Source organism: Saccostrea echinata, unplaced genomic scaffold, assembly GCF_033153115.1.
Source record: "Saccostrea echinata isolate AGI-Se365-2 ecotype Australia unplaced genomic scaffold, CSIRO_AGI_Sech_v1 ptg000006l, whole genome shotgun sequence".
In the NCBI taxonomy this organism is placed as follows: domain Eukaryota; kingdom Metazoa; phylum Mollusca; class Bivalvia; order Ostreida; family Ostreidae; genus Saccostrea; species Saccostrea echinata.
The window spans coordinates 11,835,259-11,850,152 of record NW_026889755.1 but is presented as its reverse complement, the minus strand read 5'-3'; positions in this window follow the sequence as shown (position 1 = coordinate 11,850,152).

Below are 14,894 nucleotides of genomic sequence, written 5' to 3'. Positions count from 1 at the left end.
TGGAAAATCATAAGCGTTAAAGAAACATTTTATATGCGCACTATAATATGTTTATTCACCAATTAAGGGCCCTCAGGGGGCATATACAATTATTTCAGAATTATTACATATAAATAATATTAAAGTATATTTTAATATGAAAGAGTATGAATATTCTTCTATACGAGTGAGCAGAGGGTTTATAAACCTTCAATTGAAATCTACATCATATTACTCTATATGTGGTAAACTCAAGCATTTTTAACAATTTATTAAGCCAAGATTAATTAATTGAACATTTATTTGCATGTATTTTCTCTCATTTAAATAGGCAACAGTGATATGTATTCATCAATACTGCACTGTCTTTGAATTTTTTTATGCCCCCGTATTGGCCTACAGACAGAAAGACAGACGGACAGATGCACAGCCCAAATTAATATCCCCACTTTCAGTGAAAGCAGGGGACAATTATATCAGGTTTATTTTGTGCATGTTAAACGTGGTTTTAGATACTTGTAGAAAAATAACATAACCTACCCAGTGATTACTCAGGACTTTCTTTTCCTATACAAATATTTTTTGATATCATATTAAGCTAAGTATTATATACACCTATTCTGCACTGTGCAACACAGTTCCAAAAGCCAGATAATGTATTAGATCAGCATACAAAATCCATATCTAACCAATCTTTTTTCCCCAAATGTATGAAGAGTCCTTTCCAAAAAATTTTGTCATGTGAAGGCAGATTTTTTTGTGCCATGTGTGATTAAAGTGGTCATATCCTGCAAAATTCATGACACTCAGGTGACTGTCAAGGCCCTGAGGCCTCTTGTTGGTGTAATTGTTCAATAGGGTTTAAGAAAACAATATTATGCAGGAAATTGATACTCATGAAGACTTGCACAAACAAGCTGAATTCTAAACTACTTAATTTTTATTCTAAAAATTACTCTATAAGATAAAGTTTAAAAGTTAATGAACTTGATTTAATGATCATCACTACAATGAGATACATGTACTACTTGTACATAATTGGACAAAAAAAAAATACTTTCAAATTGATATTTCTGTTTCTTGAGAATACATATAGATATTTATTTATAAAGTTTAAAAGATTTTTTAATTTCTCTGACAGGTTTTAGTACATAGCTTTGTTGGTCGGCTTAACTTTTTCCGAGAACAATTAAGAGATTTGATGCTGAGAGAAACTTGATTAAATATTTTAATTTTAGGCACAGAGCAAAAGAAAGAGTTTAATTTTTTTAAATCTAGACTATGTTCATAATGCATATACCATTTCTCAGCTGCTTTATACATGCAAATTAAATATATGGGTATTTATAATGATGTTCATCAGCTCAGACCAGTTACATGTACAATAATCTGTGTCATATGGAACAAACCCTCACTGGGTACATAGCAAATTATCATTTTAACTAAGAACATTCTATCTACTCAGATCTTAATCCAAGAATCTTCTGGATTAAACACAGAATCCCCACTTTTTCATTATGTACATAATCAACACTGGTATGTTCCGGCTAGGATCTGAAAATGGAGGGGAGCAAGAGAAGGGCACTTTTACATGACTTACAGTTGTCTCTACCTTTTGTGTATCTCATTACTTCACCCCTATAATAATGAACTCCTTCATATATTATTAATAAATTTAACCTTATTGATTTAAAAGATACAGAAACATTTAACACATACTCATCTATAGAGCATGTAATTATGATTGTAAACATATAAAACAGAATTTTAAAGATCATCTTAGGATGAGTGTTTCTTTTCTTCCTCTTTTTCAATGATTTTCTATTCTTGATTCCTATTTTCAATAAAAGCACCATAATATTCATATAAACTAGCTGGTGTCTCACATCTCACAATTTGTCACAATATGAAACTAAGGATTTGAACATGATGAGAGAGTTTTAGATGAGTATATAAGATTACTCAAACATGTCACCCTAGAATGTGTTCATATTTTATTAAGTGACATAGTTTTAGCAATTATGCTCATAATGCCATTCTAGTCACCAACCATGGAGCTTGGTGTTAAGATTGTATTGAGTAAATTGAGTTATGTAAGGAAAATCTCGATCATTCAGTGTCCCTAGCTTAAAAGTAGGATTTCAGCCTTCCAAGCTCGCGATCGCCTATAAACACGGTGTTTTAAACAAACATACAATGCAAAGTGGAAACACTGGACATACTCATCTCCGCTTATATAGACTTTATCTATTTGCATGATTTGTATGGATAAAAACATGATAAACAACGTGTACCTTACTAAGACGAACCCGAACTGTTCTTGTGATGAAACCAGACGTTAAAAAGATGTGGCAGACAAACCACTTATTTGTATCTATGAATATCGAAAAATGTATTACATAGAGACAAGAAGTAGTAAAATGTGCCACTTGTCCATTTTCTAAATCAATTAATCGTAAATGAACCCCCCAAAAATTAAATTCTGTCACCACACGAAACATAATCATGCGTGAGGTGACGGGTGTCGGTGTACTGAGCTCCTGAAATTTTATGTTTGTTCTCATAAATCTAACGATCATAGGAAGATACAACTCTCTGAAAACAGGATTCCTGACCCAAACAACCCACCGAGTAATCCAGATAAGAATATCTACTATGTTAATGTTAAAAATTCTTTTTGATTGTGAACTGTAATTCAGCTCACCGGTAACTTCCGGTTTTGCAAAACGTAAACAATGACATTTGTACTGACACTGTCAACGAATCACACCTGCGTTTTTATCTTTTAATTTAAAGTTTTATTGAGCACTGTACATAGACACGCACCCCCTCACGCAGAGTGCGATAATACTTTAGTGGTTTTGCACTGAACTGGAAGAAGAACATAAGTTCGCGCATGCGCAATAACGGTTTAAAGAATATTCCGAACATTGGACCCGATGACTTTTATGCTTGTGACCCTTGAAAACTAATGCTTGGCAGTCTGTGCATTAAACAGAATTTTTTTTATTTACACCATACTTATTACTGTTTTATTAATGACAATTTTAATGTTCAAAACAATTTTAACATCAAAATCCTAAAAGTATGGATATTAGAAAGATTTTTCAAATAATCACTTTTCAGGGAATTCGGTTTAAAAATGTTAAATTTTCTTGTTAGATGTCCGCTTCCCCACTTAATTTTTATGCCACATAACGGAAGGATCATTGGAAAATAACGTGCTAATTTTTTAAAGAAATCTGTCCTCAGAATATCAAACAGCATTTTTTTTAACCGTTAATGAAGTTCATAATTTTGAGCCAAATATGTTTAATTCGTCGTAAAAAGTACAATAAAGTGAATCAGCAGATTAAAGAATAAATAAAACCGTTAAACAAGCATATCTTCTCTATAATTCATATGTTTAAGTTTTTCATTTACATTTAATTTTAAAAAGCTAGCATAAATATCTTAATTACTGCATTTCTGTAATTTCACGAGGCAATGTCTATTTTTAGTAACAGTCCTTGCAAAAGGGAGGTTCGGTTGACCTCAAAATTTACACAGATTTGGAAAGGACACATACTTAGTTATTTGAGTGAAAAATTCTTGAACGGGACGTAAAACAACATACAATCAATCAAACAAACAAGAGACAATGAACTTGATAGTAATGAGTGGGTAATACAAGGTGATAATTGACTTATAATTAATCCTATTTTGCCTATATGTTATTAAAACAATTATCATCGACTGTCTTACGATAATTTAGAGACGCAGCGTCAGTGAAAAGTAGTAATTGATTAAAAGATGAAACACTAATTTAATTTTTATTTCGAGTCAGTGTCAAAGTTAAACGAAATATGAAAAAGCAGAAACAGCCTCAATGTCAATATGACGACTATTATTGGACAAATACTTACAGAACTGCATTCAATGATTATGTTTGGAATAGTCAATGCTATGTACGACGCTGTAAAATGTCGTTTTCATGTAACGAATGCGTAGTATGATGTCCGTATTACAAAGAATAAATAAATATACATGAAATGACGATACACATTTTTTGCTTTACTCAGTTTAATGAAATATTCATCTAAATTACGAAAAAATATCGTTGTTTTATAAAAACCACGTGTAAAAGGTTAGCACTGCATGAAAATCATTACATCCGGTAAAACTAATTTTGAAGCCTGTCAACAAACCCGGAAAATTCCGGACTCTTGAAATCTCGAACTCTTGATCTCTCGAAGTTTTTCCTCAGTCCCGCGGACTTCGAGGTATCGAGAGTTACCTGTATGTTAAAACACTCCTTGAAAAATCCTGAATAATCGTGAACCTAGTGTGTGTTTCAAACTTTTTGATAGTATTATTGTACCTATTTTAACATATGGAGCAGAAGTCTGGGGAACTGATTCCATCGAAGAGATTTAAGCTGTACAGAACGACTTTTGTAAGTGGATTTTGGGAAAAAACAAAAAAAGCCACCAATATAACGGCTACAGGAGAATGTGGAAGACTTCCTCTTTACGTTACATACATGATAAAACCAATGAAATACTGGTTGAAAAATACAAGAAATGGAAATTTGAAGATATCCAAGACAGTGTTTTGAGATGCTTTATAATCTAGATATGTGTAGTAGCCGTTCAACACCAAACTGGGTATCTAAACTAAAGTCAGTCTGAAATCACTATGGCTTTGGGTATTTTTGGCTAAATGGTGGACCTGGAGTTCGAAAGGTCTTCCTGTTAAACTTAAACCAAAGGTTGAGAGACTGTGCCCTACAGCAATGGGATTCACAGTTAACAGATTCACCAAATATGCTTTCTATGTTATGTTCAAAAAGCAACTTGCATGTGAGAGTTATCTCTCTTCTCTAAGCTACTGTTCGTCTTCATAATTCATTTTAGTTCTTATAACTGAAGTTACATCGTTATATGTAAGGTTAGCACTGCATGAAAATCATTACATCCGGTAAAACTAATTTTGAAGCCTGTCAACAAACCCGGAAAATTCCGGACTCTTGAAATCTCGAACTCTTGATCTCTCGAAGTTTTTCCTCAGTCCCGCGGACTTCGAGGTATCGAGAGTTACCTGTATGTTAAAACACTCCTTGAAAAATCCTGAATAATCGTGAACCTAGTGTGTGTTTCAAACTTTTTGATAGTATTATTGTACCTATTTTAACATATGGAGCAGAAGTCTGGGGAACTGATTCCATCGAAGAGATTTAAGCTGTACAGAACGACTTTTGTAAGTGGATTTTGGGAAAAAACAAAAAAAGCCACCAATATAACGGCTACAGGAGAATGTGGAAGACTTCCTCTTTACGTTACATACATGATAAAACCAATGAAATACTGGTTGAAAAATACAAGAAATGGAAATTTGAAGATATCCAAGACAGTGTTTTGAGATGCTTTATAATCTAGATATGTGTAGTAGCCGTTCAACACCAAACTGGGTATCTAAACTAAAGTCAGTCTGAAATCACTATGGCTTTGGGTATTTTTGGCTAAATGGTGGACCTGGAGTTCGAAAGGTCTTCCTGTTAAACTTAAACCAAAGGTTGAGAGACTGTGCCCTACAGCAATGGGATTCACAGTTAACAGATTCACCAAATATGCTTTCTATGTTATGTTCAAAAAGCAACTTGCATGTGAGAGTTATCTCTCTTCTCTAAGCTACTGTTCGTCTTCATAATTCATTTTAGTTCTTATAACTGAAGTTACATCGTTATATGTGTAATCATTCTAAATATGCATTTATGATATCAGGAAAAACAAGAGATGCGTGTGACCCCCCCCCCCCCCTTGGACATACAGTATAGGGTACACAAGTCTTCATTATGGGCAGTATACATGTACATAATGGACAGTGTACATGGAAATGAAATTTAAAATCAATAGGGGTCATCTACTTGTACTATCCGAGATGCACCAGCCTATCAAGTATGACGTGACTTAAGCTAAAATTATTGCTCGTACCTTAAACAGAACTTGACCTAGATATTCTTATGATAAATCTGTATACCAACTTTCATTCCAGTATGTGCAACCTCTGCAAAAAAAGAAAAGAACGGAAACTGTAAATAATTGGATTTTTTCTAAGTCCAAGGGGCATAACTATCAAAAATTGCTCGACCGTACCCAAAACAGAACTTGACCTAGATATTCTTATGATAAATATGTACACCAAGTTTCAATTCAGTATGTGCAACCTCGGTCTGCAAAGAATATAAACGGAAATTGCAAATAATTGAATTTTCCTAAGTTCAAGGGGCATAACTATGTCAAAAATTGCTCGATCGTACCCAAAACAGGGTGACCTAGATATTCTTACGATAAATCTGTATACTAAATTTCATTTCAGTATGTGCAACCTCTGCGAAGAAAATGAATAGAAACTTTTTGTGGACCGACAAACAGACCGATCAAAGCAAAGCAATGCCCTCCCTTCGTCGAAGGGGGACACAAAAATAAGTTATGTTTTTAATACTATGAATAGTCTGCATCTTTTTCAGTCACTGGAATGAGATCAGCATATTACTAATGATGCAAAAGCAGACAGACAATGCCAACGTAAAAGGAGGATAAATAATTTTCGAATAACATTGATTTGGGTCGTCGAAGCTCTTCGAGCCGACAGGTCGACATCAAATATGCTCCAGTGATGTTTTAGCTCTACTTGTGCGAGTCGAGAGGAGCTTATAGTAAGTGTCCCTCCATATGTCTCCAAGAGAATACAACATACAGTTAACGGAGGATCAAGAGCTAAACATTCAGCTCTGCAGATCTTAACTGTGAAGGAATGGGATAGATAGGAATCATCAACAGAAATATCTAACTCTAACACAGGAGGAACATTTTTATGAAAATGTGGATGTAAGGGTTGTTCCACGATTGGCTTGAAATTCTAAATGATGTACCGTAATTAGAATCTGAATAAGAAAATTGCATATAAAATAGGAAACAAATTGTATTCCTAATTTTGATGAATAAATAAAGTGGTACATTGCACTCCGCACATCGACCTTTGATACTGTTCTGAAATGGTGCAGAAATCTCAGAAAATCACCATAAAGGAAAAAATCCAAAATCGTTCAATTTTTGGAAACTGGTATATGACAAAATGACAATTACAGATGCTTTGTGATGGAAATCATGTTGGAACAATATTTTGAGGAATGGTTCCAACAGTTTGTTTGGCAAAAATCATAAAGAAAAATGCCATACATAGAGCAAAATTCAATCCTTTTTCTCCTTTCAGCCAAAGAACTTGCTGCAATGTGCATAATTTTACATCATTTGAAATTAATCATTAACAATGTAATTTCAATGCTTGAAAATCAATCCTTTTACCCCTTTCAGCCGAAGAACTTGCTGCAATGTGCATTATTTTACATCATTTGAAATTAATTTGTATCGGTGTTATTTCAATGCTTTAGTTTACCTACGTTGGATATTCAAATTGGATACAGGCTACTAATTTTACTTATATCTCACTGATCATACAAGTAGCGCCAGTATAAAAAAAAAATAGGCCTTGAAGATGAATGTGGAGTGGAATTGGATGGTTTTAGGGCATAGATGGGACGGAAAGCTTTTAAAAAATATCAAATTTATAACTGGAAATTTGTTTTTTTTAGTGCATAATGGGAAGGGTGTAAAGAGGCCTTTCTTTACCTGCTACTCAAAGGGAAGGTGAAATATTAAGGTAGCGGTTAAATGCGATGTTATAGTCAGGGTTGCAAACAGGATTTTCTTGAGAATTACAACTATTTTTAGACGGGAATTGTTCTAGCTCTGTGTCAAATATCTGGTGAGATGAGGTGGTGGAATTTATTAAAATTAAATTTGTGTTTTAAAGGGATATAGAGCAGAATAATTGGTAGTGTGTGTCTTAGGTGAAAAGAGGGAAACTCAGGTTGATCAACTTAATTTACGACCACTATGTATAATTACATGTATTAATAGAGGACTAATTTAACAAAAGTCAGTTCAAGTTTGAAAAATATATAATACCAAAAAGGGGGAGGGTGCTGCTTTCTTAACAAAAACTGTTTCATCTCAGATTTGAAATGAGATTGACGAACGATCGAAAGCCTTTTCTAGAAAATAGTTGTTTGCTACACGGAAGTGATAAAGAAAACGTGGAAGACGATGGAAGGACTTAGTATTATGATACATCATCGTTACTTTGAGTTAGCTGCATCAATTGTTGCATCAGGCTTATGCACCAACACACTGGGTGTGGTTTCAGAGCATATTGCGCTGCAGCCACACGGTATCATCAATCAGCGAGAGACCTGTAATCCGGGGGCACCTGTTTGGGGCACCAATCTCCTTACACACCCTCTCGTCTTGAGCTCCGTTTGAATAACAGCGATCGTGATAGGTTTATCACATTTACTATTATATTACACAAAGAGTATGTTACATGAAAATGCATAGTATTGCTAGGTAGTCTGGGCCCAGCATCGATACGATCCCAAGTGTTTTAAAAGATCTACGTCTAAAACAGAAACAGCAATAGCTGACCTTATGTATACTTCAGCATTCATAATAGATTTTAAGGTACTTAATTACTGAGCATCAGTGATCTTCAGAGATTGTTCACATGCCATTTATTTAACTTCTGTTATTTATGAGTTCGGATTCTGTGGTTGCTTGGTTGCTCAAATGCTATATGTGGTGTGTTCAGCCTTATTTTGCATTGGGTATTACAAATTTACGGGTGCATGCTAACATTCACAAACTAGTTAGTACTATGTTTCTTGATCCTAGCATAAACTTGTCGCACCCTGTTCTTGGGCGTTTTATTATAACATCCAAAATAAATTGTTTTTTAACCTATATTTTCAAGTGACGGATGGCTAAGGATTGCTATATCAACTCGAATTAAACGTACTTTGATTGTGTCCGCACCTTGTTTAATTTAGGTGATCATGCCTAGAGGAAAGAAACGCTTACCGATTGCGCCGCACGACCAAAATGGCAAAATGAGACTGCTCTTCAACGAGGCATTAGTTTTATTACACCTTGCATGGTCCTTTAATTGCAGGGGCTGTCACTAGCCAGCCCCCTCCCCCCGTACAATCTGGCAACACATATATACAACTCGACAACATTCTCCAAGGCTAGCTAATTCCTGTACCATTAACATCTTCATTGTCAGCTGCTGATAGGAATTTGCCATCTGTTCATTCTGTTGAAGGTAGTAACACAAAGCCTGTTGATTGAAGAGACATTTGTCGAAAATAAATTACGTGTTAGCGACAAATTTAAGATTTTTGTTATTGATGACTGCTGTCTTAGCTTGTTTCCGCACATCAAACAGCCAGAAGTACAGAATGATATTTTGTCAGGTCTTAGCAACTGCTATTCTACCCCTATTACGATGCTTCTTGTCGCCCGCGTGGCGCAGTGGTTAGAGTGTCTGCTCTAGAGTCGCGGAGCAAGGAGTTGATCCTTGCGTCGCGCGTCCCACTGCGGGACGTGGAGACCGGTCCTTCGGATGAGACCGTATAAACCGAGGTCCCGTGTCGCGGTAGGTGCTGGCACGAAAAAGATCCCTCACTGTTTAATGGCCCCGAGTGCCGAGTATAGGTCAAAATTTGTAGCCCTTCACCGGCAAGTGGTGGCGTCTCCATTGGAGTGAAAAATTCTCGAGAGGGACGTTAAACAACAAACAAACAAACAATGATTCTTTATGTTCATCAGTGGAATAATGCCATTGAAATAAATATGATTGATGTTTTTTTATTGCTTAAAATTGTCTCATTATTTATATCTTAAAAAAGTAAAATCTTTTTTTTTAAAGTTCAATATCGAGAAAAGATGGATACATCAAACAATGGTGCAATTGTATTGCATCGAATGATCCAAGACTCTTTAATGTTGAACTATTCTCGTGTCACGTGTGTAGTTCTAAGGTACATGTTGGGCCGACTTCGTTTGTTACAGATCGGCGTACGCCGAATTGCGACGGTCATATAACCGGCGTAACACGGCTAAGTGGCAAATGAAGTAAACCGGCGAAAACAAAAAAATAATTATATTAATAATCAATTAATTATGATCTATCACTTTTTACATTATGTCTTAGAAAAAATAAGGTTGAATTATTCAAAATTCAATGTAAAAAAAAATCATGGACCTCGAAAATAACAACAGATTTAAAATATATGAATGGCGATTTGTTCAAGAAATGCAAACAATTAAAGAACGTGCCGAGCTGGTAAAAAGTATCTGCATTTTAACATTTTTTTTTTTATCTTCCCGCCATATTTCTTAGACCGGCGAATCCGTCGCCGGTCATTTCAAATCGGCGAGATCGGCGTACGCCGACGAACCTTCCCCAGTCAAATGAAGTAACAAGCCGGGTTATCAAAGGTCAAGCGGCGCATTCGGCGTACGCCGGTTTGACAAATGAAGTCCCACCGTTGTTATTTAAATTTATAAGACCATACATCCTGATTTGTTTCCCTCAGCATTAACCCTTTGGAATAAACAACATATTACCATTCTTTCATTTCTTTTCAAGTATTTGTAAATCATGCCTTTGGGGTTCCTGCATCAGTAACATTCAGAATGTCTACAAGAAATACGTGAAAGTATTAATTTTTCAAAAAAATACGCCAAAAAATTAAGCGACATAGCAAAATCAATGACACCTATGATATTACACCTTATACTCCGAAAAATATATAATATTTATTTTTTCCAATAGTACGAGAATTGATATATGTGAATTATGCTATACGCATTTTTACATTGTACATATCGTCGCACGCGTGGAGTAGTGGTTAAAACATGATTGTGACGTAAACCTTTTGTTTGTGTTGTCCATTCTATAGCTTAATGTTGAGCTAACTCCTCAAACAATCCATTAAGTTACCTGTAAGAGTCCACTCTTTTTGGAAAAATGTCCATTCTTTTAAGAATGGACAGTTTTTTCAAAAAGAATGGACAGTTAAAACAAACAGAATGGAGAGTTACAGGTAAACTTTGGAATGTGTTCAAGAGGGAAACAAAAACAAATACATTATATACTTTTTTACATGTAAATAACAAAAAGAACGCGGAGATCAAAGTTAATCCACAACACAAAGTCTGCATCCACTCGATTTTACTCTTTGAAATCCATGAATAATGCACATTATTTCAATACTCAAAACTTAATTTTCTCAAAACTTGAATTCAAATGACACAATCTTACATTTGATTAAAATTTCGTAAAAATCATTCCCTTGAGAATTCATTTTCAGATAGAAGTACGTCTAATATTAAATCCTCCACCCAGAAAACTGCTGCAGTTAATATTTCAGTAGAAAATAAATAAAAATGAAACATTTCCAGATTTGATTTGAAAAACATTTCAGGTCGAAGATTGGCTCATGGTTAATCCAACACTCAGAACACAATTTGCATCTCACCATTACACTGCTGCAATATATCCTCAAGAATAGAATTCAAATAAAACATTTCGAAGTTTGATTCGAATTTGATCATGTGTATATGTCGTCGAATTCCATTTCTGGGTCAAAATTTGGGTAACATTTCTTTTTTTCTTACTTTTCTGTTTCCAGATCCAAATATCACTAATTTTGTGCATATTTTTGGTTTATTAGATATTGATTCTGTCATATACTCTCTCCATCATAGGAGAACATGTATGCCTTTACAACGCAAACTGTAAACTGGTTTTGAAGCATCGCATACTTGTATAAATACTGGTATCCCCCAAAATCCACCTGTATCTGTCCATTCTTAAGAAAAAGACCTTGTGTTATTTGCATCTGAAAACACAATGGCTATTCAACAAATTGCTCTGCATCCCTAGCTTACCTGTGACTGTCCATTCCGTAAACAATGAACTTGTCAGTGTATGAGTGTTGTCATTTTGTACATTTTTATTTAATTTTCTGAACAAAGGAAATCATGTTTTAAGTAGGAGAAAGGCCTCAAACTGTCCATTCTGTGAGAGAAAGAACTAATCTCGGGCCTAGTTTGAGGCCTTTCTCCTTTACTTAGAGCGTTCGCTCTAGAGTATTGATCCTTACGTCGCAGCTTCATATCCCACTGCGGGAGGTGGAGACCGGGCCTTTGGGTGAGACGATATAAACCGTGGTCCCTTGTAGCAATAGGTGCTGGCACGAAAAAGATCCCTCACTGCCCATTGACCCTCTGTGCCGAGCAATGGTCTAAATTTGCAGCCCTTCACCGAAAAGTGGCGTCGTCTAGATATGAGGGAAATATTTTCGGAAGGGTACTATCAAAACGAGGCCTTCATGCCAGGTTATGAGATCATCGAAGGGCGTGGAACAAAAGAAAAAATGTCGAACTTTATTAGTATTCAAGATGAAATTAACATAGCCAAAAATATTCCATCACATATTAAAACATTTTATTTGTACACAGCGTCAAATTCATTGGTCATGGAATAATGTTTTATGTGATAGAATGAGATAACGGAGACAAACTAGAAACAAAACAAATACTTTCAGTATTCATGACATTGATTATGGCATTTCAAGTGAAATATGAAAGACGATGCAAAAGCTTTTCTAGTATTGAAATCAATTCGACACAAATTTGTGAACAGTACACAACCTGATCTACACAGATCATACATCTTGAAAAAGCTGATGGAACTGTACTTGATAGGGTATTTGTTCAATACCAATTCGGTAAGGAACCCAATTATTTTCAGTCTAATCCTCCTAAGAGCAGTAAATAAAGAAAGTTATAGACGAACTAATGAAACGACAAAGCAGAAAACTAAATGTCTGATAAATGATGATTAAATGAAACCAAATGCAGTATTCCACAAAATAGTTGGAAGATCAAGATGGTTTTAGAAATGCATTGGGAGGTGCATTTATACCAAGAGACAGGCGGCAAATAAGGAATTTCGCTAGAAATTCTGAGAACCAAAATCACGATTCCATTTAAGAGCTTATGGATTAAGCAAATTCACAAGAAAAGGTGAAAAACATTTCTGTCCGGGAAGTACGTTGTGTGCCTGAATTAACAGTGTTCATGGCTACTGATTGGCAAATAAGAGGAGTACAGAAATATTTTACAATTCTGAAGAATTTCTCTGTTTTACGAGTAGATACAACATTCAACAATGCTGCTTTTATGTTACATTTACAACATCTCGAAATACCATGTTATTAGCTAAAAAGGGCACTAAACCTGTGATGGTTGGATCAATGTTAATACACCAGAGAAAACCCTTTTGATAGTTATTTCAAACTTTCTTCTTGAAAATATTCCTGCTGCCATAATTTTAAGTCCAAGTTCTACTTTTCACTACTTTGGAAGATAAAAAAAAAGGATTAACGCAGCACTGATAAGGCTTTCCGAAGCTTTAAACGCGTTCAAAACATTCGCAGTACAGTTAAGGCTACACATGAAGATAATATGGTAATGAGGTCATAATGAGGTTTGACGTCATGACAGTTGCTCCGCCCTGATAGATCTATATAAGGAAATAGAGCTCGAAAAAGTCATTTAATGATGATTGCAAAAATTTGTAATGAATGTCTGTATTTTCATGTTTAAATAAATAAAAATTAGTGATTTTCTTTTATATAAAAACACAACGTCTTCGAAATAATTCTCTTTTTTTGGTGTCGTTTGGCTGCATTCGGCTTCAGCCAAGCGGTTGCACTCGGTGACACGGAATGTTGTTTACATCTAAAACGTGGCGACAGGAGCTGAGATATGCAGTGGATAAATGCAACAAGCAGGCAATCTTTAAGAAGGATATGGATAAAATAAGACACCTAAGCCTTGTTTATCTCTTTGATAAGAAGATGATGACGTTATTTCGGAAAATCAAGGAAAACTGGGACCATCTGCACCACCTCCCTAGGTCCCTATCTGTTCATTTATAGGTGTGTATGCGCATATGTATATCAACATGTAGGCCTAGACATACTATTGTTCACATCAATGTAAAATAACCGTGTATATGTACAATAAGATGCATTATTACAGTCCGTCACAAACTGTAATGCAGTGCCTTGTGTGTATGCCCCCCCCCCCCCCCCCACATTATAAAAGTTGCACACTTTTAACAATTTAATTTGCACTGAATATACAGAATTCTTGTCATACATAATAAAAAATGCACAGCATAACATGAATTGATAGCTATTATAAATTTAGATGCAGTCTCACTTTAGTGCATATATATATATATGTAAAGTCAAACTGTACAGTACACAATGTATGTGCACTGTAAAAAAAAAAAAAAAAAGAGTTCAAGACCCTTTTAACTTTAATTTATACCTCTGACAATCAAAAATACCAATCAAAAATAAGATTTCAGTTTTTTACCAGTGCTTCATATTTTTTTTTTTTTCAATTTTTTTTGCTATCTGTATCACTAGGCTGTAAATTTGTAGAATTTATATATATTATTAATGAAGATAAAATATTTGAATTTTCATTCGTTTGACTACACGTAAATTAAGTCAGTCTTATATGTATATACATGTATTTATAAATTGTTTAAATGTACAATTTTTTTTTATCATTGTAGCTGCTAGGTGTTGTAGGCTGAAAGAATAAATAAAACTGGCATTACATCATCCAGAATTATCAAAATAGATGCACTAATTTATCCACTGGGTATGATCACTACGTCTAAATAATTAGAAAAAAGCATTTCACATTCATTTTATAGTATGCCAGTGTAATTTTTTTTTTCAGTTTTGTTTAGGTGAAAGAATTATATGTTACCTCTAGTATATTGATTTGATTTTTTTTTACTTTAGCTATAGCTACCAATCTGCCCTTGCAAATGTTATAGGTTATAATTTCCCAGAAAAGTTATGTATTAAAAGTTTGTTTCCATTTATTTTATGAATTTCAGAAAATATAGTATAGCATGGTTTGTTTTGCACAATGCAATGC